This window comes from Panthera tigris, chromosome B2 (genome assembly GCF_018350195.1).
Source record: "Panthera tigris isolate Pti1 chromosome B2, P.tigris_Pti1_mat1.1, whole genome shotgun sequence".
Lineage (NCBI taxonomy): Eukaryota > Metazoa > Chordata > Mammalia > Carnivora > Felidae > Panthera > Panthera tigris.
In genome coordinates this window covers 140,840,258-140,859,184 of record NC_056664.1, presented here as the reverse complement: position 1 = coordinate 140,859,184, position 18,927 = coordinate 140,840,258, and the positions used below count along the sequence as shown (strand labels likewise).

The following is an 18,927-nucleotide window of genomic DNA, read 5'->3' as shown; positions in this document are numbered from 1 at the left end:
AAAAAGTAAACATTGATACAGAATAGAACATTCTCAAATAGATGCAAATTCTAGAAGATTCAGTATTTGATGAATACGGCTTTTCAAATTAATGGAGAAAGCAAGAGTTATTCAATAAATGGAATTGGGATAAACAGGTAACCATCTAGAAGGAAAAAACCCAAAAGTTAGAGCCATATCTCGTCTTATATGAAAATACATAAATGTAAAACATAGAAGAACTAGAAAAATGTACATAAACTTAAGAGTCTGAGGGGTATGGAAGCCCTTTCTATACATATATGACAAGGCAGCATACATAACGAAAAGATGGGTAATTCTGACTACACAAAAATTTGAAAACCTATATGTCAAAAACTCCATAAAATGCAAATGATAAAATAGAAACATATGTCACCATAACAAAGAGTAATATCTTTAAAGAGCTCTTATAAATGATTAAGAAAAAGACAGGTATTCCAATAAGAAAATGGTATAAGAGATGAACAGGCAACTCACATACAAAGGGAGAAATAGGTCAGTAAATATACTGAAAAAGTTTGTGATTTGCTGCCCCTAATTTCAAGCAAAGTCAAAGGTTAATTTTGAATGATAATTATTTAGTCTTGGTGAGAGCACGGAGAAGAGCCATGTTCCTGTACTATTGGTGAGAATATAAATTAATGTAACCTTTTGAGGAACAAGCGGTCATATGTCTCAAAACATTAACAGCCCATATTTCCTTTGCCAACCAAGAGCATCTTTAGACATCTGACCTCGGGAAATATTCACGAATGTTGATTGTGACACTGTTTTTTAGTATTAAAAACTGAAATGTCAATAAAAGGGAATTGGTTAAATGGATTGTGCTATATGATCATATAATGGGACAACCATATGCCTATTAAAGATGGAGTGGAATGGTTCATAGTATAGAGCGGGGAAAAATCTGTTTTCAAAATAGTAATGTACGATGTGAGCCCATATTTGTGTAAAAATACATTACACAGAGAAAAAGTACTGAAAGGCTACATCAAAATGTTAACCATGGATATCTCTGATTGGTAGGGTTAATTAATTAGTTTAAAAAAACTTAATTTAAAACTAAATTTTAAACTTAATTAGTTTAAAAAATAAAGAATTAAATAAGTTCTTTATGCTTCTCAGGGTTTCTATAATCAACACGCAAGTAAAACCTTGGGTTTCCAGTTACTTGTTCTGCAAGACCAGCAAACATTTCTAATAAGTTTTGACTTAATAAACAAGCCATGTCTTGCAATACGAATAGTACGTGATGCTGAGCATCACATGATCACAACTGAGCCAATGGCTCTTCTCTTTCTCTCTCTTTTGCTGTGGGATTGTGGGTGATTGTCTCCCATGCTCGGATGCTCGGTCTCAGGCCATGGTGTTTGGCTGAAATCAGTGATTTTTCAGAACATTGGAAGGTACCCACAACTGGTGCTAGTGTATTTTTTGGTCACTTCCAAGCACCTATGGGCAGTCTTTGCTTTTCCATATAAGAGTAAGCTTAGAAAGGCTTTGCTTCATTCTAGGTCAGGCTGCCTGCAGATATAGATAGACCCCTTTTCTCTGCTGCCTTATTTCCAGTTATGTTAAATACAGTATATGACAAGAGTTTATTAACACTGTACTGTAGTCAACCTCTGTGCAAGCGTATCAATGGTCCCTGTGCAGAAAAAGATTCCATGAGCCAATAGATAGCAGTGATTCCGTTAGTGATAGTAAAAGTCGTCCTACACAATAACCCTCCTCTCTCTTTTCTCCCTCACACCAGCCACAAAGGTTTTCAAAGGTAAGTGCAGGTTAATTTGTTCATTTTTCTTTATATTTTGTATTTTCTTTATTATGTTGTATTATATTACAGTATTGTAATCATTTTTATATGAACATTTTTGGGTTGTGGAAAAAAATCATCTGAGTTTCCATTATTTCTTATGGGGAAATTCACTCTGATATACAAGTACTTTGAATTGTAAGCATTTTTCCAGAATGAATTATGCTTGCAAACCAGGTTTTACTGTATATTGCTTTGCAATGAACAAAATATGTTACTTTTAGAACATCTTGGAAGAGGCATAAAACATTTGCAAAAAGGGGTGAGATGGTCTGGGCTCCCTATAATTCATAAGCTTAGGTATCAATGGAAATATCTCTGCTGCTTCAAAAAATACTTTTAAATTAATAGATTTCAGCAATTATTTTATTTTATTTTATTTTCACCTAGTGACTGTTGAGCATTTACTATGCACGAGGAACTTTCTAGGCACTGAGGATAAAACAATGAACAAAATATACAAAGAGCTCTGTTCTCAGGCAACTTACATTTTGCACAGGAGGAACAGACAATAAAAGGTTTTGAGCAGAGGTGACATTCATCAATAATTTTAGAAAGATTTCCTCTCTACCTCCCCTCAAGACTGGCTGTATATTCGACGTTTTTTAGATTCTTTTGTCATTCCTGAAACGATAGAAGGAGTTTGCTTGACTCCTCAGGTCCACTTGTAGCTCCTGGAATTGCAATCCTCCTCCCGGCTCTCCGGCCGCACATGATGCTAGCTGCGGCCAAGTCACACAATTAGCTCACTTAACGCAGATTATCTCGGCGTAACATTTACGTCTAGGAACAGTGCCTTTCATGCTACTGGGCACCGCATCCTTTCGTCTGCCACCATGTTGTCCAGATTTTGTGCCATGAGAAGGCAAGGGGAATGGAGAATTTTCCTGGCAGTGAGGAGACAGAGTTATGTTGTCCACACTGGCGATGAGCCATGAGGCTCCTGACTGTTTCTGGGTATAGGATTCTATATAGGCTCATGCCCCTCAGCTTTCTGACTCCCCTTGGCTTTGTGCTCTTCATCATACGTGTGACTCAGTCTGAGTGACACGGAAAAACATGCCTATGTTTTTTACGAACTCACTTCTTGTATTTTCGCTTTAGTCCCACAAGCAGATGGCAAATGGGTTGAAGGCCCACTGCAGGCAAGTACTTAATAAATACCTGTTAACCAATCCTCCTTTAAACCAATAACGTCAATAACGTCAATAAACCAATAACGACCCTTTTCTGCTTATAGCGATTAAATGAAATAATTCAAATACGCTTGCTTTCGACTCGTACCTCCTCGTACCACCGAGGACGTGTTTCTTCCTAACAAAAGCAGCATGGAAGACCACCCCAGTGTGTCTCTAGCATCTCAGCCCTAGGGGTCCACGCTTGCCTTAATGGGCCCCCAGCAGCCCTCGAAGTCCCAGCCCTGTGAGTTCTCTGGTGCCAGGTCTGAAAAAAGGCCAAGACTACGGCAAATCAGGCAAGAATGAGTTTCATCTAAACTTGCTTGTAAGGTGAGCAGAAGTGATTCTGTCTGCCCTTACTAATGCTCACTGGTACTTTAATAAAGCACTGTGAGTGCTGTGAATAAGAATGTGTAAGGAAGGGTGGCACAGAATCCAAATAAATGATGTCACAGCAAGCACCTTGTGACCAATAGCAGCATGGTCTAGATTTTGACAAAAACAAAACGATTCCATTTCTCTTTTGTTCCTTCCAGTGCTCACAACGCGACTTGTAATGATAGTCAACAGGAGAAGAAAACTGAGTTTCCGATTCTTGAGATTAGCAGGTAACGGTCACCAACGTCTACATATTTTTGAAAACCATGTGCGCACAATATAAAAGACAGCGTGCCTACAATTCTCTCTCTAGCCACGTAGACATATTGATACTTCTGAATGTGATTATGTTTTTTCCCCCCTTCTGGCAAAGAAAGCGGCTTGCTCAGGTCCCAAGCTTGGTTGGCGTAAAAGTGGATCAGAAATCCGAGTCTTTCATGCCTTTTGCTTCTGGTTATCCAGGTAAAGTCCTCGACACACCCCCATCATGTGACAGTCAGTAGATGTCAACTAAGACCACCCCAAAAGAACAGTTTTAACTGTAAAGAATATGTTTGATTTTTTTAACGAAATTATCTTGTCAGCCGGGTAGGAGTTTCTCAATTCTTTTGTCAATTAACTTGGAAGAAACATGACTGAGACGGGCACATGGGTGGCTCAGTTGGTAAAGCGTCCGACTTCAGCTCAGGTCATGATCTTGCAGTTTGTGGGTTCGAGCCCCGTGTCAGGCTCTGTGTTAACAGCTCAGAGCCTGGAACCTGCTTCAGATTCTGTGTCTCCCTCTCTCTCTGCCCCTCCCATGCTCATGCTCTGTCTCTGTCTGTCAATAATAAACAAGCATTTAAAAACATTAAAAAAAAAAAAAAGAAATATGACTGAGAAATTCCTTGAGTTTCTAGCCCAGTTTCCTCTGTGCAAGGACCCTGATACTCTTAGATAGCTGATATTCCCTGACATCCTTTCTCTTATTGGCCCTGCAGACTAATGGGTTCCACCCAACAGAGCTGCTCAGAATGGCCCTGTTCGACCCACCAAAGTATCTCATGTTTCACGTTTGGAAGCTGTGTCCCTGACATAGTGGGCAGGAGGAGGAGTCCTTGAGTCACCATCTGTCACCCTGACATCTGCAGACCCCTTGTCATTAAAATGCAGATCCTCAGGCCCCAACCTAAACCCACAGATAGCGACTCTAGGAAGTAGGGCCTGGCAGTGTGCTTCTAGAAGTCTCAGCACTGCAATGCAGCCCACAACCTGGGCTAATCTACAAGTGTGGCCTTCAGAGGCCCTTAGCTGCTTGTTTTTGAACCATTCCTCCCACCTCTTGCCCAAATCCTTCCCTGAGGGTCTGGATGACAGCAATGTGTGGCCTGAACCTCCGAGTCCTTATTAGCACTCAGACCTGGACAGTGTCCATCAGCCTGCTTCTGCTGGCTGGAGGCGGGTCAACCCCCACCCGTGTTTTTGTATGTGAAGGAAAGAAATGACCCAATTTGTTCTGGGCACACGTAGTGCTGATAAATGGAGATGCCCCATCTGGACATCTGTCTGGGGGATCTGTCTCTCTCATAAGCATCTTCCAGGAACCAGGTACTGGAAGCAAGACAAGAAGGGCGAATGCTCTCCCTTCAGACAGAAGAGATTCTGCTGGGGGGTTGGGGGAGGGAACACCCCCCCCCCCCACCATACACAGAGCAGAGCAGTGCAGAAACCAGCCCCTTCTGGGTGACCTCATGCCACCCAGACCTGCCCCGGCTCCAACTCTAGCTTGGAGGCTGGGAGCTGGGGCAGGACTTTCCCAGGAAGCACTTCTGGCTGCTGCCATGTTGTTCCCTGGGGAGCATGGAGTTCCCCCATTCAGGTCCTAGGTCAGCTTCCTCCAGACTCTAGGCTTATAGCCGGGGCAAGGACTCTGCCCTATTCTCCTAGATCCTGGGGTCCAGCCCAGGGATGGCACCTGGGAGACACTCAACAGGTCCTTCTGGAGCAGGAACAGGCCCTGACACCACTGATCTGCCCTTCTGAGCGGTCCCAGCATTGGGCTGCTCTGCTTCACTCCTTTTTACCTCCTGGGAAGCGTCCTGCATTAACAAAGAGCTCCTGGGGGCTTCCTGGTCTTTGCCCTGAATGGCAGAGTGGGTGCATGGAGGGAGCTGGGAAGGGAGGAGGGGATAAAGGATAGGCTTCTCCCCTGACCGCTTCCCAGCTGACTCCACCTCTGTTCTCTGAGGAACTTGTCAAACCATCATGGTGCTGTCTATACCTGCAAATGCTCCATATGCATTTGGTGACATTTAAAGGCAGCAAGTCTCAAGTCTTTCTGTGTAAAAGGATCACCTTGGGGGAAGGTGTTAGAAGCACACTGCCAGGCCCTACTTCCTAGAGTCGCTATCTGTGGGTTTAGGTTGGGGCCTGAGGATCTGCATTTTAATGACAAGGGGTCTGTAGATATCAGGGTGACAGATGGTGACTCAAGGACTCCTCCTCCCGCCCACTATGTCAGGGACACAGCTTCCGCAAACTCTCTCCGGGGACCCCCCCCCCCCACCACATCTCCCTAGAGACGCTGCGTGGGGAGCCGCGGCCCCTGCCATCTCCCTACCAGAGCCACTGACAGGAAACCTGCACAGAGTGAACAAGGGCAGGGCGCCTCCTCGAAGAGCTTCCGGTCTTTCTCGTTGGGAGCCCTGCTGGCCCTTCTCACGGTTCTCACGCTTAGAGGGTCCCAGACCCTGCTTCCTTCCCTCACTGCCCAGACATGGGGGTTTCGTGATCAGTCGTGGAGTCACATGCTCTCATGTGGCATTCAGCCGCACGCTTCAGGCTCTAGGGTCCCAGTAGCAGGCCCACCACCGCACGGCCCAGGGACCTCTTCAAACTGAACCTTCCCCCCCCCCCCACTTCCCTGCAAGAAGCTTTCTGAGCTGAGGAAGCAACATTATTTTCTTTGCTACATGTGAACACCCGTTTCTCACTTACCCCCACAGAACCCTCAGATGCTAAGAGAAGAAAAGACTCCAAGAACCTCTACACTGTACGTGTTTAACTTCTCCATTCAACTCAACAGCTCGAAGGCTACGTGTCAGAGCACCTGCTCTGTGCCAGCCGCGTGGGTGGGGTTTGTGTCCCTTGGATTATCAACCGAGGGCGGCTGCTTTGTCACCTGCATCCTCCATGTTTATGCTACTGTAGGATCGTGGGTCTTACATTTGGGACTTTCAGACTTGCATGCGTCCAGCGGGGAACTCAACTGCTGAGTCAGAATCTCCAGAAGTCTCTGACGTGTATAAATACATTTTTCTTTTTTTTATATATATAATTTTTTAAATATTTATTTCTGAAGGAGAGAGAGACAGAGCGTGAGTGGGGTAGGGGCAGAGAGAGAGAGAGAATCTGAAGCAGGCTCCAGGCTCTGAGCTCTCAGCACAAAGCCCGATACGGGGCTCGAACTCACAAACTGCGAGATCATGACCTGAGCCGAAGTCGGACGCTCGACCGACTGAGCCACCCAGGCACCGCTATGAATACATTTTATAATGGAAAAGTAATACACATATGGTATTAAAAAAAAAAGTATCATGTAAAAATTTAAACCCCCCATGGGGATTCTCATCTGCACTGACGACAGAAACCCTGAGCTTAGGCTAACCCTGGCACCGCAATAAATCCTTCGGAACTGTGTGCCCTCCCTGCCCCCATCCATCCACGGCATCCACGCTTCTCCCATTCACGGGCATGTTGTTCTGAGTAAATGTCACAGGGTAGCTGCAAGAGCCACTGTCAGTGACAACTCTAAAGCGGTGTCCCGGTGCACACGGTCCTCACACGGGGCCAGCTAACACATCCAACCGCTGAGGACCCGGGCTCCCCTAAAACGCCTTCCTGCCGTGGGGACCTGGGCTGGCCACTTTTCAGTGGTAGTTTCTTACGCGCTCCGATTCTAACCACGTCAATGAGGCTTGTTCAATTTCTTATGTTCTAGCCGATCTACTAGTAGACACAGCATCCAACGCAGTGTCACACGTCCTGCCCGTATACGTGGTTGGCTGCTTCCAGTTTCTGCAGGTTAATGCATCCGTACCTCATCACACTTGTGTGTGTCAGACAAGGTCGCTGGATCCCATTATCCAGGTGAGGAAATGAAGGCCCAGGGGATGGATTTGCCAAGTCTACGCAACTGGCAAGTAATATTGCTTGCTAAAATAAATGTTTGTTGTGAGGATATCTATTAGAGTGTATATAATGATATTTACTGCTCTTTTTAAAATTTTTTAATGTTTATTTATTTTTGAGAGAGAGAGAGAGATAGCATGAGCGGGGGAGGAGCTGAGAGAGAGAGGGAGACACAGAACCCGAAGCAGGCTCCAGACTCTGAGCCGTCGGCACAGAGCCCGACTCAGGGCTCGAACCCACAAACCGGGAGATCATGACCTGAGCAGAAGTCAGATGTCCAACTGACTGAGCCACCCAGGCGCCCCTACTGCTTTTTTTTCTGATTATAAAACGGATATGTGATCATCATAGGAAATGAGGAATATCAGAATATACAAAGAGAAAAGTTAAAACCACTCGTTAGTCTAACCACAAAGAGAAACCTCTGTTTCTTTCAAGTCATTTTTCTAAACTGATGCATATATTAAGATTATAATTTACATACATTTTTGCATTTTGCATATTTTCATTCAATGCTGTATCAAGTTCATTTTCATAAGTCATTACATGTTTTTGAAATCAGTGTTTTTAATGACTTCCTTCCTAACATTAATTATAGAAGTATACAATTGTTCATTCATCCATTTTGGTACTATCATATATTTAAATTACTCCTAATATTTTACACGATTATAAGAAACTCTGCAATGAACATCTTCATATTTATTTTCAAGTAAGGTTTAAACCTTGCTCCTCGAACCTGTATGAATGATTTCCTTTCATATTGGATTCCTTCCACCATTTCGTTATTTTGCTTCTTACATTAATTTCTAAAACTTGATACAAAGTGGAAAGACAGCTCTTAATGCTCCTTCTACAAATTCAAGGTCTTTGAAATTTTTCTCCCAGACTCTTTTCTGGGCAAAACATTAATAACCGGTCTACTACAAAATAATGTTCATGGCAACCTGGAGCTTGAGATGAAGAAAGACAGAAGAGTGAAATAAATTGCGTAGTACTTCACTGAGAAATTAGGAAGCGTCCATGAAACATGAGCACCATTTCCTTCCAAACAGGTTCCTTCTGAGGTGGCAGAGGGATTTGTCAGATTCTACAGGTTTTGTAGAATCCTGCTTTGTCAGATTCCTTCTGCCAGCACAGCCACGGAACGGCTCCCAAAGCAGCTCTGAATTCCACGGGCAGTCACATCTACAGAAAGAGGCAAGTGCTGATTCTGGAGTGGGGTTTTTCAGTGCACTTGCCGGGGAGCTGAGCTGTCTTGGAGAAAAGAGCATCAGAGGGGAAGGCAGCCAACTTCTGTCACATCAGCCGCCCTGCACTGACGGCTATCAGAACACCTGCTTTAAAAGGCTGCCAGGAAGCCAGGTGCCTGGGCTGGAACCCGCCTGTCACTGAGAGATGGCGTTGCCTCTGATGGCCAACTGCGTCCGGTGAATCACCTCTGCAATCTGCTTCTGTAATCACCATCAGACTCTCCGTGTCCATCATTGCCAAAACATGCAAATAGTTATTAAAATATTGAAGAAAGAAAACCAACAACCATTTATCATCACAGAATAGTGGTTGTTAACTGCTTTTATCTCAGGAGAGCTCAATGGGAAGCCTGAAAAACCTCTCAATCTATCACACTGTGTGTTTTGAGCTGTGATAATTCTGAAGTATGATTGGAATCAGAAGTGTCCACTTACATTTCTCTTAAAAGTTGGAGGGGAAATCCAGCATCCAGGGAATGGGGGCTGGGCGGCCCTCCCCGAAGGTCACATTTCCAGATGTTTTCACCCTGGTCTATGTTTGTCCAAGAAAGAAAAGGAGCCTCCAGCAAAGAAATGTCCCTTCCACATTATTTGAACTCTGCTATATTGTTTTATATAAAAGTTCACTTGGTGATTTTTGCAAAATGCCATATCAATAATTTTTATTTTAGTAATGACTCCCCAGAATCACTCTGTGCACTGCCAAGCAGAAAAAATGGAGTCATAATGACCTGAAATGAGGACCTTAGACAGAAGAAATAAAACCAAAAACACAATTCTGAGTCTTTCATTGCTTTAGCCTGGATCCAATCTTTCTTTATTGATGGGCTGTTGCCTTTCTTATATTAGAAATTCCTCCTTCCCACAAACTTGGATTCCATTTGAGCACCAAAGGTATGAGTTTTGTTTTCCTCTGGAATTGGTAACGGCTGGATGGGAGCCCTCTGGATGGGCCGCTCTTGTCACTAAATGGCCCATCTGGGGCTCTCTGGATGATGGATGTCTCTTAAACAGTTTCCCTCCGGTAATGCAAACTAGCTGAGGTACAGAATGAACCACAAACTTGCGTTCTTGCACACTATGCATCAGTCTCATGGGAATGGGAGTGACACAGATGTCACCGAGCCCAGAGTAATTGCCAGGCTTTTTCTGCAATGGCGGCATTGCACTTGGGGAGTTTAGACCCCTGCTGTCCAATATGGTGGCCACCTCCACTTGTAGCTCTTAAGTGCTCAAAATGTGGCTGGTCTGAATTGGGATTTTTTTGCAAGCGTAAAATACAAAACAGATTTGGAAGATTTAGCACAAAAAGGAGAATATAAAATACCTCAAGAGTCTCTAAATATTGATTACATTTTCAAATGAGAATACGTTGAAGAATTGGGTGACATCAAAATTATAAGAGTCAATTTCACCTGTTTCTTTTTACTGCTATAAAGTCGCTACTTCTAGAAAATTTAAATTGATGTGCTTGCATTTGTAGCTCACGGTATATATGGTGCTGGTTTAGGCAGTCCAAAACATCCATTGGACATTGCCGGAAAATCTCCATACATTATTTATTAGGGTGGCGGTGGGAAGGGCCGGGCCCAGGACTCTGCCCGGATGTACACAGCATGAGGCCTCAACGCTGGTAAGGATCTTCATTTCCTTTTCATTCTATTTGCTTTCAGAGCCATCTATCGTTCTTGCTTTCCTCAGTGGTATGGGAATGAAATCAGGAAGTCTGCAGAGATGGGCCCAGCTCACAAGACTGTATACCACAAACCCTTTAAGTGCCTTGATGCTGAAGTTATTTTTAGAGCTAAATTCTAAATAAGAACAACCAAAGCCCCGTCCCCGGAAGAACATTTTGCTTTTTTCTCATTCTTCAACCTATCACCGTACTGGCCGCACATCTAACCGCGGACCTCCGTCAAATGTGAAAATTGACTCTTCAGCCCCGACCACTCCATTTCTGTCCATTTACATAAAGACCCTTACGTATCGAATGATACATTGGAGACTAAAATCCTAACATAAGCCAAGTTTCTTTTGTTTCCTATCAGAACAGCCCCTGTGAGTTCTAACAGCCCCATGGTTCTCTCCCAGAACCCTAGTCCACCCCTCACCCCTTGCCTCCGTAACTGCCACAGCCTCCCCAAGTATATCTGGCTCCACCCTCCCCCTCTCCAACCGACCTACTTGCTCGCCACTGGAGAATTTCTGTGCACACTGCTACGGTGTGCACAAAGTGACACCAGGCCCCACACGTATAGCATCTCATTTGGCTCTGCCCCGCACCCGCAGGACAGGCAGCATTATACTGTCCCTGTTCCAGACAAGGGGACCCCAAGGCCAGAGGGCTGAGTAGTCAGCCCAGATCACGGCCGTGAGTAGCACAGTCAGGGTCCAGGCCGCCTTTCTGTGTGGCTCTACCTCACATCTCTCTTGCCACAGTCCCTCCACACCTAATTCCTTGACACAGACCAGCCTCGTCTCCAGCTTGAGCCTCCCACCCCTCAACTTTCCTTCTGGCAACCCCGCCTCTTGCTGGCTGCAGCCCACCTGGACCCACCCCCGTTCCCCTGAGGGCAGCCTTCTCCTCCCAACACCCTCCGCCAAGCCCAGGCCTGCCCGAAGACCTCTTGCTCAAAAACCCTGCTCCATTATCAGCCTGGCACCCACTGTCCCCATTCTTGGGGCCAACGGAACTGACCTCTCTGCTTGGGCTCCTCATCTGTAGCTTTCCTTTGAAATCTGAGCATCTATTTGACCCTTCATGCAAATTCCTGATGTCTCTGTAAACTCGGGCAAATTTTTTTTATTCCTTTCAAACCTTGCTTGACCACCGGAGAACTCCATCACCCGGCCCTGCCTCAACTAACCTGTGCCCCAGCGCCGTAGGTAAGTGCAGGGGCTCAGCGACCAGGCAGAGGTTAAATCGTGGCTCTGCTATTTACTAGTTGAGAGACTTTGGGAAGTTACCGGCCTCTTCAAGACTCAGTTTCTCCAGTTGTAAAATGGGAATAACAGTAGCACCTGAGAGGTACTATTGCAGAGAAGGGAATGAGTGTGTGGAACGCACAGAAACAGTGCCTGGGCTACTGCATGTGCTAAACATGTTTTAGCCATTCTCACTCTCCCCTGGTTCTGTTTTCTGGCCTGTTGAAAACTGTCCTGAGCAGGCGTTACCTGCTGCTGACCGAATTCATTAATTATCCCTCCTCCATGCACACCACCCATGCCAGTTAAAGGAAGGTGGCTCCTGTCCCTCTATTTCTCTTTTCAGTCATCAGTTTCTGAAATAACACCCCCCCCCCCCCGCTTCTCCTACCCTCTGCCCCTCCATTCACCATCTCCTCTGGCAATTCGCGTCCTCCTGTCTTTTGAAATCCAGCTCAGACTTGTTTTCCCCAGAAAAATCTCTCTTGATTTTCTCCTAGGCTCGTGGTTCCCTCCATCCTCATAAATTCAGGTTACATTACATCAGTGGCTCTCCACCCAGGTGATTTCTGCCACTCCCCCGGAGGACATTTGGCATTGTCAGGAGACAATTTTATTGGGGTAGAGGGGTAGTAAACATGGGGAGTAGCATCTAGTGGGTTAAGGAAAGGGATGCTGCTAAACATCCTGCAAACACAGCACAGCCCCCACCTCCACCCCACAAATAATTCTCTGGCCCAAATTGTCGACGGTACAGCCTTAAACCCTGTATTACAGTTACCTATCCTTATTGATGTTCCTGTTTAACAACAACAACAACAACAGCCTTCTTGGCCATCTGCGAGGCAAGGAGACAAGACAAGGAGAAACCCAACCTGGAAACACCTAGATCTTGGGCTGCTAGCTTACAGAACTGTGAAAAAATAAATTTCTGTTGTTTAAAAAAAAGTCTTCAGTGGTTTCACTTGTGCATGCCAGCCTCCGGCTAGATTTCTTCAGATTCATCCACAGCACTTAAAACAGTGCTGTGCTGAAAATAGATTGATTAATTGATAATGATTAATTTTCTAACTAAACAGCCAGCCAGGAATATTTTTCATCAAATGTCTGGGATATGTCATCACAAGATGAAAAATAGGCACATAAATGTTTGAAACATCCTGTGCTGGTTGAGAGAAAAATACAGAAGTCTGCAGTTACCAAGCAAAAGTCTGTCCAACGACAGGAGGGTCTGGGGGAGTCACGCAAACACTCCCCACCCCCCACCGCCATCAACATCAGACACAGTACACAGGCAACCTGTTCATGTCTGGCTTCATATCTGTGTTCTTTTCTAGGAACTTGACCTTTCGGTTGGTATTCATGGGATTAATATCATGTAAGAACAGCAAAATCTGGTCATCCAAATTAAGAGAAACTATGTCTTTTATCTAGAATGCAAGTGACAGTGAGGAAGGCGTGTCAGTGATCTAAAATTGGTGTCCAGGGGCGCCTGGGTGACTCAATCGGTTAAGCGTCCAACTCCGGCTCAGGTCATGATCTTGCAGTCCATGAGTTCGAGCCCCGCATCAGGCTTTGTGCTGACAGCTCAGAGCCTGGAGCCTCCTTCGGATTCTGTGTCTCCCTCTCTCTCTCTCTCTGCCCCTCCCCGACTCACACTCTGTCTCTCGAAAATGAATAAATGTTAAAAAATATTAAAAGAAAACAAAATTGGTGTCAAGTTGTCTAGGGCACAGGTGAACACAACACCTGGCATCTTTTCCCTAGTCCGTCACATGTCTTTCCTGCAAAGACGGTAACTAAATAAATAGTAGGAAGAAAAGACCATCCTCCCAATGGCGCCTCCCGTGGCAGCACCCATAACTGGATGGGGGTTTATAAGCCCCTGACCACTCCTGCCTGAGTGAGGAAGCTGAGGAAACGTAGGCGACAGCCACAAGGCATCCATGTGTGACTCTTAATAAACTGCTCTGTGCGGAGTGCTGACCAGCATCGCAGTGGAGATCAGACAGCAGCCCCATCCCAAGTGCCCATGCTTCACCTGCTGGCGTGAAAAGCCTAGCATTCCAATCTATTACAGAGAACTACACACATTTTGGGTGGAACTTGTAATAATAATTACATAAAAGGTCTCTGACTTGGCGGGAGTATGTGCTGTCCTTCTAGACAAGGCTCAGGCGACATTCTGAGTTCAGTAAGGTAGGCCTGAACCATGGTGAAGTTACATAGAAAAAGAAACTCATTAAGAATCAGAGGCCACCATTCAGAGTGGGCCTTTTCTCTGGGTGCTTTCAAAATTTGTATCAACCGCGTGACACAGGAATGTTGCCAGATCCAGTCCAAAAGTTCTGGTCTCACTGATGCTTGGCATGACCCAGCTCTCACCCTCCCAGACGGATCCATTATACCTGAGTGAGTGTGGAAGATTTACATCTTATAAAATACATGCCCCCGCGTGCCCTCCAGCTAGAAGTTTTGGCTCTGGAGCCGCCCTGGACAAACGCACATGAGGAGGGCAGTCCTACATTGTGGAGACAGACAGCAACTCCAGCGGGTATCAGCAATCCTTTGATAGGAGGCAAAAGGCTCACTTCTCCCGTGAGGTATAGGAAGTAACGTCTGCAATGTTCTTTTGGTGAGTATGTGGTGCTCAGAGGCTTTAGTAACCCTGGGATACTCTTCTCAGAGCCTCACCCCCACCCCAGCCCACATGTGAGCTTTGGAAATAGGTGGCAAGGGTTAAAAGAGAGCTACCCATGAGGACCCATGCAGAGGGGGCTAGCTGGGGCACAATCTGTGATGCTGGTCCCCAAAGTATCCACACAGAAGCTTCGCTTAGATGAGTGCACACCAGATCATTCAGTCCTGGGTGTTCTTCTCAAATCTCTCGTTTGGGTCACAACATCTATATCTTAGAAAATAGACTGCAAGAAAGACATCTACTCATTCCCCAACTAATCTTTCTGAGACGCCTGAATCTTGTGGTTGTTCAACTTTCCAGAAATGCTCAGCTCTACCTTCCGGTGTGTGGGATACATAAAAGGTGAAGGATCTTAGGGGCGCCTGGGTGGCTCAGTCGGTTAAGCGTCCGACTTTGGCTCAGGTCATGATCTCATAGTTCGTGAGTTTGAGCCCTGTGTCGGCCTCTGTGCTGACAGCTCAGCGCCTGAAGCCTGCTTCACATTCTGTGTCTCCCCCTCTCTCTGCCCCTTCCCTGCTCATGCTGTGTCTCTCTCTGTCTCAAAAATAAAGAAACATTAAAAAAAATTAAAAAAAAAAAAGGTGAATCTTAAAGGAGAAACTGTACCTCTGATCCAGTGGTTCTCAAAGTGTGGCCTCCAGACCAGCATCATCAGCAACTCCTGGGAGCTTGTCAAAAATGCAAATTTAGTGGGCTCCACCCCAGACCCCTGACTTGGAAACTCTGGAGGGGGCGGTGCCCAGACATCTGTTTGAACAGACCTTTCAGATGATCTCGGCGTATGTTCAGGTTTAAGAACCAGTGGCCTAATCAATAGCATGGAATGTGACCGTATTAAAAACATTAATATCATTAAAACCAAACATGATTCTGTTTGGGTATTCCAGAGGATCCCACTGTTTATAGCTTTACAATTACATCAATAGAAACAGAAAGAAATCTGTTAAGAGTATAATTTGCATTATTACAGTGGTTGGTACTGAACAAGCACTCAAGGATATGTTGAATACATGAAAAATGAATGAATGTATGAAGTCTTTCCAAAAATGATGGAGTTAAATGCCGTTCTCCCACGCTTTTCTCTGAAGTGATCCAAAGCAAGATGAAACCATACCAATAATTCTGAGAGATTCTAATAACTACTTAGGTCCAATTCTTTGTCTTTAAACCTGTGCCATCCACTATGCCAGCCCCTAGATACACGTGTCTCCTGAGCACTTGAGATGCAAGGAGGAGTCCGCACTGAATGTCCCCTAAGTGCAAAGTAAGATTCAACACTGGCAAGATTCAACACCAAAAACAAAAAGAATGTAAAATATCTCATTAGTCCTTCTTAATGTGGAATACATGTTAAACGATGATATTTTAGACACACTGGGCTAAATCATATACATTATTAAAATCAATTTTACCTGTTCCTTTTCATTTTTTTTAAATGTCACTACTAGAAAATTTACACTGACACACAGCGCTTGCATTACCTTTCTGGGGGTGTGCTGCTCAGTATTGCTTTAACTGTGTTACTTTTAGTTGTGTGAGAGCCACAGGGAGATTTTTGTCCATTTCTACTCTATTGCTTTCTCTTGAGTATGAGACGCAGCCCAGCCATCACATACTCAAGGACCCTTGGACTTCAAGTTTCCATCCTTCACAGAAAATAAAGAGAGTTTCTTAAAGTGCACACTCCAAATTTTTGATGGTATGTCATATGACTCACCCAGCTGTACTTCTGTTTTCTCCTAGATGGTGTTTTAATCTACCATTTCCAAATAAATGGTCTTCATTTCTGCCCATCTGTGTCAGTTAAAATTTTCCTTCAGGGGCCTCGGAAGGTGAATTTGGATAAATGAAAACTATGAGGAGTTGTTTCCTTACCAAACGTGATGGCAGGAAAAGCGCTCACCGGAGGGCCCCACCATTCTCCCCAGTAGAGCCTTTACTGGCTTCTTCACTTGTACCTTCTACCTGCTTAGTGCTGGCTGCAACGAGTCCTAATGCCCATCTCCGACTCTGGACTACATGGCCGATATTAGTCTACTCATATTCTTAGGCGACGATTCTTAACCTCAGAACTTGTCCACGAGAAACACAAAATAACAGTTGCTCTGTCTCCCATAACTTAGTCTTGAGTTTTCCAGGGCACAGAAGGGAAGGAAGACAGAGCACACCCATTCCCAAAACTGGCTGCAAATCCCTACTCTATAGCATTAAATTCTAAAGGAGGAGGGAGAACGGTCACTTGGAGAGCCAGCAGTGAGTTGGTTTGATTATGACAAAGCTTCGGAGGGTGATTATTTGGGCGTAGTTTCATTGATATCACAGACCCCATTGATCTCACAGAGTATGCAAGCACACAAATGACATAGGGGTGTCGACGACACGTAAGGGATAAGCAGAGACCCTAAGAGTACGTTATTTGGCAAGTGGCTCTCTGTTAAGTTGGATCCCCAGTGTAGACTCCAGCCACAAAACACTCAAAACATGCAGATGTTTTATGAAGCAGAATGACGGATGGTGCCCTAGACTGTTAAAAAAAAAAAAAAAAAAAGCTTTTCTCAAGAAATCTTCAGGGAGCCCCTATTGCTTCTTTGACCACAGCGCATTCTCTAAATCCCTCCCGCTCCACGGGCCGCTAATCCTTTCCTTGACCTGTACCTGCTCAGCCTCTCCTCCCTCTCCTCCCAACCCCGGCCCGCCACGCCTCCTCGCCCTGGTCCACTTCCTCTCTCCTCCCCCAGCGCTTTGTCTCCTTTTATTCCTGAGAGGCCTTTCATGCTCCTCTACACTTGTAATAAGAAAATGCCTCCCACTTCCAGGGACAAAGAGCCCGCCCACTCTTCTGATTAACCTCCTCCGGTGACTTTTCCTGAAAAGCCATTCTCGCCTCCCTTCTTCCCCATGCCCTGCACGCTCACGACTGTGGACCCGCTGCTGTCCCAGAGCATGTTTGGCTGAACACGCCCTGCCCATTCTTGGATGAAGTGCCTTATCTTTGACTTCCCTCTAAAACCTATTGACTGACTAACTCATTCCCTCACTCAGAAGAGCTGTTGTTCCATCATCTTGCTTTATCATCCCAAGCACAGCAGTTAGAAACAAGGCCAGTAATATTCCAGTGAGTCATTTAAGTATCTCGTATTTTGCAGCACCTACAGTTTACTTGTAGGATTTACTTGGGTGTGCGGGCAGCTTTGCGTTCTAACATTATTCACAGAATATGTCATTCTTTTTTTTTTATATGTCTTTTAATTCTCTTGATAGTTCTTATTTATTTATTTAAATTCAAGTTAGCTAACATACAGTGTACTATTGGTTTCAGGAGTAGAACCCAGTGATTCATCACTTACATAGAACACCCAGTGTTCAGCCCAACAAGTGCCCTCCTTAAAGCCCATCACCCATTTAGCTCTTCAAGCTGTATTACAAAGCTGTAATCATCAAGGCAGTATGGTACTGTCACCAAAACAGACACGTAGATCAGTGGAACAGAATAGAGAACCGAAAAATGGACCCCAAAACGTATGGCCAACTAATCTTGGACAAAGCAGAAAGAGCATCCAGTGAACAAAAGACAGTCTCTTTAGCAACTGGTGTTGGGAGAACTGGACAGCGACATGCAGAAGAATGAAATCGGACCACTTTCTTACACCATACACAAAAATAAATTCAAGTGGATCAAAGACCTAAATGTGAGACAGAAAACCATCAAAATCCTACAGGAGAAAACAGGCAGTAACCTCTTTGACCTAAGCCACAGCGACTCGTTATTAGACACGTCTCTGGAGGCAAGGGAAACAAAAGCAAAATGAATTACTGGGACCTCATCAAGATAAAAATCTTCTGCACAGTAAAGGAAACGATCAACAAAACTAAAAGGCAACTGATGGAATGAGAGAAGATATTTGCAAATGACATATCTGATAAAGGGTTAGTATCCAAAATCTATAAAGAACCTATCAGACTCAACACCCAAAAAACAAATAATCCAATAAAGAAAAGGGCAGAAGACATGAATAGACGCTTTTCTAAAAAATACATCCAGATGGCTAACAGACACATGAAAAGATGCTCAACATCACTCATTATTGGGGAAATACAAGTCAGAATATGTCACTCTTTTTGTGTAAGTAGTTGAAGAGGCTAAAAAACCTTCTGAGGTATTCACGCTCCTGGATTTTCAAGGTGAGGCAAAGGAGGAGGAAGGATTTATTTCTAGACTCTGGGATGGTAACACTGGAATGGGTCTTTGCACCCAGTGGGTCAATTTTATTTGCACTAAAACTGAGGCCCAGAGAAGTTAAAACACTTCTCAGGGTCACACAGCAAGTGGAAAAGCTGGGATGCAGGCTCAGCCAACCTAGCTCTAGAGCCTGCACTCATCACCATATACTTTACTACTAACAAAAACATACAGGGATCTTGGAATCTGTAAAGCACTAGCAAAAGAGAAGGTATTTATATGGTTATCATTAATAACTAATAATA

The 18,927-nt window shown here is 44.7% G+C and overlaps 1 protein-coding gene and 1 long non-coding RNA gene across 5 annotated transcripts in view; one reads left to right on the top strand and one right to left on the bottom strand.

The window, feature by feature from the left end:
* Positions 1-18,927, bottom strand: part of LOC102972920 (palmitoyltransferase ZDHHC14) — a 532,612-nt gene that overhangs the window by 330,757 nt on the left and 182,928 nt on the right. The window lies entirely within an intron of this gene.
* On the top strand, positions 3,340-12,009 carry LOC122238795. Of its 2 annotated transcripts, XR_006217975.1 has the most exons (5): positions 3,340-3,623; positions 3,767-3,855; positions 6,378-6,424; positions 7,373-7,521; positions 10,490-12,009. It is a non-coding gene; the product is annotated as an uncharacterized LOC122238795 (long non-coding RNA). The 2 variants fall into 2 exon arrangements; XR_006217974.1 differs by having other exon boundaries at positions 3,340-3,855.